This window comes from Idiotropiscis lumnitzeri, chromosome 14, assembly GCF_059441095.1.
Source record: "Idiotropiscis lumnitzeri isolate Australia: NSW breed Sydney's pygmy pipehorse chromosome 14, RoL_Ilum_1.0, whole genome shotgun sequence".
In the NCBI taxonomy this organism is placed as follows: Eukaryota; Metazoa; Chordata; class Actinopteri; order Syngnathiformes; family Syngnathidae; genus Idiotropiscis; species Idiotropiscis lumnitzeri.
Window position 1 is genome coordinate 2730666 of NC_142404.1, and position 6000 is coordinate 2736665.

General features: G+C 49.0%; 1 pseudogene; it reads left to right on the plus strand.

Moving 5' to 3' along the window:
- The first annotated feature begins 974 nt into the window (after nt 1-974).
- LOC148323136 (uncharacterized) lies at nt 975-3403 on the plus strand (annotated as a pseudogene).
- The last annotated feature ends 2597 nt before the right edge of the window (nt 3404-6000 follow it).

Below are 6000 nucleotides of genomic sequence, written 5' to 3' on the forward strand. Positions count from 1 at the left end.
GACGAAAACAGACAACGAAAAGCGCTGGTGGGCGCAGCCGCACCAGGAAAGTAAAACGAACACTAAACTTAGAGCGCTTGCAAGGCAAGGAAAATACACAAACGAGAATGGCTTACCACGAAAGGGAAAGCAAAGTCCAATGAGCGAAAATGCAAACAGAAAGCGAGCCGGCGAATAGCTGAGGCTGAGGATCAAACGAACAAACAACACACGGCGCAAGAAGGGCAGAATCAAAACGTGAACCATGAGCATGAGTGTCGCAGGATATATAATAATCCGACGCCGGTTGCTTCCCGGCGGCGGTTTAAGTAGTCCCGTAATTAGTGGCGTGATCGGAATCAGCTGCGGGCTCGTCCGCGCGTTTCTCCCAGCTGGTACGGCGCGCGCCGGGGGGAAACGCCCCCTTGCTGAAAGCAGGTAAACAAAACACGGATCGTAACAGTCCGGGTTGCCAGGTTTTCTCCCTGTGTGCTTGCCTCGTTCTCTCTAATAGATATGATTCCTTTCTTCTTCTCCTCACTTTCCCTAGGCAGCTAAGCAAAAGTGTTGACGCCAAGTGGAGATGAGTAAGAGTGCCAAAAAAAGCTTAACTTGTGTGAGAATTATGACATTGGGCCAGCACTTTTGTTTGGCCACTCAGAATTTGTTTGAGTCTTGTCCCAATTACAAGAGAGGCCATGTGACAGCAAGAAGACTTCCTGTCTTGCGTCCACAGACATTTATCTGTATGGTGGCTGCATGGCTGCTTTGCAAGTGTTTGCCTCCAGAAATGCGTTGTGCGACTATATTACACCAATCTTCTCAAATTGGAAACACATCTCGATTTGGGATATATTGGCAAATGCAATCTGACCATAAAAAATCATGCCTGTCACCTAAAGTCAATATCAGTAATAATATTTATTGTCACCTGAATATTATAGTATAAAGTATCCTTATTTCTACAAACCCCCAATTGCAATAAATTTGGAAAGATGTATAAAACCAAGGTGTGTGCTCCTGTTCGCCACCTCACCTATCACGAGGTGAAACAGGGAGCGTCGAGGTAAATATTTCCAACGCTCGCCACTTCCAATTTGTCTATCAAAATTGCACTGTGGAAACTTGGCCACCAAGCATGACAGCATGAGTCGCGTCCCGGCTATATAAGTGCCCTCATTTCATGTTCGGCGATTTGGCGCAATTGCCACTTCCTTAGTGATAACAACATGGCCCATTTCTACCACGACAACCTGCAGTTAGCCACATAGCTATGCCCACAACTCGAAAAAAATACATCTTTCCTTAAGTGTTGTTTGTTTTGAACAGAAATGGGAATTTGTCAATGCTTAAGTCCATCTGTCGGCTTGTGTCTGTATTGTAACCAAAGAGCTTCAAGAACGGACTTACCGGTACCACATCACACACGGATGACGCACACATGACATGCAGCCCCAAAAAATGTAAAAATGAAACAGGTTGTGCCCCATCCACTTCTCACCCCACTGTGCGTGTCCATCCATTATCTGCCGCTTATCAGGCCGGGTCGCGGAGGCAGCAGGGAAGCCCAGACTTCCCTCTCCTCAGCCACATCTACTAGTTCTTCCGGAGGGATCCCCAGGCGTTGCCAGGCCAGCTGGGAGACATAGTCTCTCCAGCGTTTCCTGGGTTGTCCTCGGGGCCTCCTGCCGATTTGGACATGCCCGGAACACCTCACCAGGGAGGTGTCCAGGAGGCATCCTAATCATATGCTCAACCCACCTCAGCGGTTCGACGCTGGGTCCCTCCCCGATGGCCGAGCTTCACACCCTATTTCTAAGGAAGAGCCCGGACACCCTGTGGAGGAAACTCATTTCGGCCGCCTGTATCCGAGATCTTGTTCTTTCGGTTGACCCACAACTCATGCCATAGGTGAGGGTAGGAACGTAGATCAACCGGTAAATTGAGAGCTTCGCCTTTTGGTTCAGCTCCCTCTTCATCACGACAGACCGATACAGTATCCGCATCACAGCAGACGCTACACTGATCCATCTGTCGATCTCACGCTCCATTCTCCCCTCACTCGTGAACAAGACCCTAAGATTTTTAAACTCCTCCACTTCGGGCAAGATCTCTTCCCCGACCTGGAGATGGCACTCAACTCTTTTCCGATAACCATGGTCTCAGATTTGGAGGTGCTGATCTTCATCCCAACCGCTGCACACTCAGCTGCGAACCGCTCCAGTGAGACTTGGAGATCACGGCTTGAAGAAGCCAGCAGTACCACATCACCTGCAAAAGCAGAGATGCAATACTGAGGCCACCTAACCGGATCCCCTCATTGCCTGGCTTCGCCGAGAAATTCTGTCCATAAAAGTTATGAACAGAATCGGTCACAAAAGGCAGCCTTGGCGGAGTCCAACCTCACTGGAAACAAATCCGACTTATGTGGACCAAACTCTGACATCGGTGGTACAGGGACCAAACTGCCCGGATCAGGGGGCTCTGTACCCCGTACTCCCGAAGCACGCTCCACAGAACTCCCCGAGGGACACGGTCGAACGCCTTCTCCAAGTCCACAAAACATATGTAGACCGGTTGAGCGAACTCCCATGCACCCTCAAGGACCCTGTAGAGAGTGTAGAGCTGGTTCACGTTCCACAGCCAGGACAAAAACCACACTGCTCCTCCTGGATCTGAGATTCAACCTCCTGACGGACCCTCCTCTCCAGTACCCCTGAGTGGACCTTACCAGGGAGGCTGAGGAGTGTGTTTGCTCTATAATTGGAACACACCCTTCGGTCCCTTTCTTAAAAAGGGGGACCACCACCCCGGTGTGTCAATCCAGAGGCACTGTCCCCGATGTCCATGCAATGTTGTAGAAGCGTGTCAACCATGACGGATGGCGGATCTCATCCACGCCCGGGGCCTTGCCACCGAGGAGCTTGTTAACCACCTCGGTTACTTTAACCCCAGAGATAGGTGAGTCCACCTCGGAGTCCTGAGGCTCTGCTTCCTCAATGGAAGGCGTTTTGGTGGAATTGAGGAGGTCTTCGAAGTATTCTCCCCACCAACTCCCAACGTCCCGAGTCGAGGTCAATAGCACCCCATCTCCTCTATAAACAGTGTTGATGGTGCACTGCTTCCCTCTCCTGAGACGCCGGCTGGTGGACCAGAATTTCCTCCAAGCCGTCTGGAAGTTGTTTTCCATGGCCTCACGAAACTCCTCCCACACCCGAGATTTAGCTTTGGCAACCACAGATGCCGTATTCCGCTTGGCCAGTCGGTACATGTCAGCTGCTTCCGGAGTCCCACAGGCCAAAAAGGCCCGATAGGAATCCTTCTTCAGCCTGACAGCATCCCATACCACTGCTGTCCAACAGCGGGTTTGGGGGTTGCCGCCACGACAGGCACCGACCACCTAATCAATGCTCCTAGGAGCTAAGTTGTCGGGGGCCTTTTGCCCCTGGTATGGTCACCCATGGGAAACATGTCCTAGGGCGGGTCCAGACAAAGCACGGCTCACCAATCCCCTTATGAAACACAACATCATTGGAACGCGTTTTCCCTTGCCCTTCCCATGGGTTCACCACTTGTGGGAGGGGCCAAAGGAGTTGGGTGGCGTGTGAGCCGGGCTACAGAAACTAGCTCTTGGGACATGCAATGTCACCTCTCTTGCAAGGAAGGAATCTGAGCTGGTCTGCTCGGCACAAGCGTTCCGACTGGACATAGTCAGGCTCACCTCCACGCACAGCCTGGGCTCTGGTACCAGTCCTCTTGAGAGGGGTTGGATACTCTTCCACTCTGGAGTTGCCCAAGGTGAGAGGCGCCGAGCAGGTGTGGGCATACTTATTGCCCCCCCGCTTGGCGCCTGTACATTGGGGTTCACCCTGGTGGACGAGAGGGTAGCCTGCCTCCGCCTTAAGGTGGGGGGACGGGTACTGACTGTTGTTTGTGCTTATGCACCAAACAGCAGTTCAGAGTACCCACCCTTTCTGGAGTCTTTGGAGGGTGTGCTGGAGAGGGCTCCCCGTGGAGACTCACTCGTTCTGCTGGGGGACTACAATGCTCACGTGGGAAATGACAGTGAGACCTGGAAGGGCGTAATTGGGAGGAACGGCCCCCCCACTCTGAACCTGAGGGGTGTTCTATTACTGGACTTCTGTGATTCATGTATATATCTCGCTCTTGTCATGTTAGTGTGCGCCTGGATGATGAAGTGAAGCCCTTAGAAAATTGCCATATAAGAATCTTTTGTCAGGTAATACGAGTGAACGAATCTTTTGAATGATTCTTTGTTGGTGAATTGATTCTAATGATTCAGTTCTATCTGTGCAGGCACTATCAATTACTAGTGGGCACGTCAGTCGTCATTCTGTCATTATTTCAGACTGCCCCCCGTTGGCGACAGCGACAACAGACACACAAAGCATGGTGATTTGTGAAATAAAAACGTTCTGGGAAAATGTCATAGTGGTCTGTGCGTTAGTTCAACTGTGAGAGAAAAGAGGCTCACCTTTTTTCTGAAGCATTGCCACGATTGGCTGTTCGATGAGGAATGAGCAATTATGATGTCATTTCCAGTCAATCAATCAATCAAACTTTATTTTTAGATCACTTTATTTTTAGAGTCAACATGCAACTCAACGTGCTTCACATTGTAAAAATAAAAATAAAACCAACCTGCCCACCAGCTCAAACACACACACGTACCCACAGACGTCCACCCCCCACCCATTCAGACACAAGCATACATTTTCACATAGACAATATCAAAAGGTAAAAGATGAGTACACGGGTAACTAGAGCAAATGATAGGTGCCAAGCATCGTGTGGGGAAAAACACCATCTCATGGAGCCTTCTGCAACAGGAGCAAAACTAAGGCCACACCCACAGGCTGCCAGGACTGAGCCCCCAGTACAGTGGTGCCATAGGTGCTAGCACGTACAGCAACCCGGGACCCAGGAGGCGGGGCCATACAAATGTCGCACCACATGGAAAAAATACGCTAGAAAATAAATTATTATTCCCAACCTCAATAGACAATAAAAACCTGGGAAACTATAGACTCAAATAATAATAAATAATAAATATCAATCCATCCATTATCTATCCCGCTATTCCTCACTAGGGTCACAGGGGGCGCTGGAGCCTATCCCAGCTATCTTCGGGCAGTAGGCGGAGAACACCCTGAATTGGTTGCCAGCCAATCGCAGGGCACACAGAGACGACCAACCATCCGCGCTCACACTCATACCTAGGGGCAATTTAGCGTGTCCAATCCGCCTGCCATGTATGTTTTTGGAATGTCGGAGGAAACCGGAGTACCCGGAGGAAACCACGCAAGCACGAGGAGAACATGCAAGCTCCACACAGGATGGCCGATTGAACCCACGACCGATGCTGTCTCTCACTGTGAGGCCATCGTGCTAACCAGTCGGCCACCGTGCCGCTATATAATAAAAAATAAATATATTTATTAATCAAATACATGACGGAGCCATTATGAAATAAATATTAACAAAAGACTAAAAGTACTAAGAATAGGTAACTAAATTTGTTGGAAGCTACATTGAAAAGTTTTGTAAACACGAACAGTTGATAGCAATTGGCAAAAGGCCGTCCCCCAATATGTAAAAAAACATGTAGATGTTGCGGCTGAAATAAAAAAAAACTGCTTCCCCATCCCGTTTCGTACAATGGAATATTCCATTTTACTGTGCAAGTGTCGACTTGAATCAGGAAACTAGTTGGCACGGTTGTGAGAAAAATTAAAGAGCAGCTGCAGTTTTGATCCAAAAAGACAAACAAACATTGAAGATATACAGTATATGACCTTCTCCAAACTGAACTATTAATTGAAATGTGATCTAATCAATAAAGAAAAACCAACACTGCAGCTTAAAGATCTGCTTCAAGCAACAGGCGCAGAAAATACCACTTTACCAGATTTTAATGTCAGGCTGTTAATTTAATGGCAGATACGCCACTTTATTTGGCTCATAAAAGTGTAACTCTGACTCAAATGTCACTGCCTCACA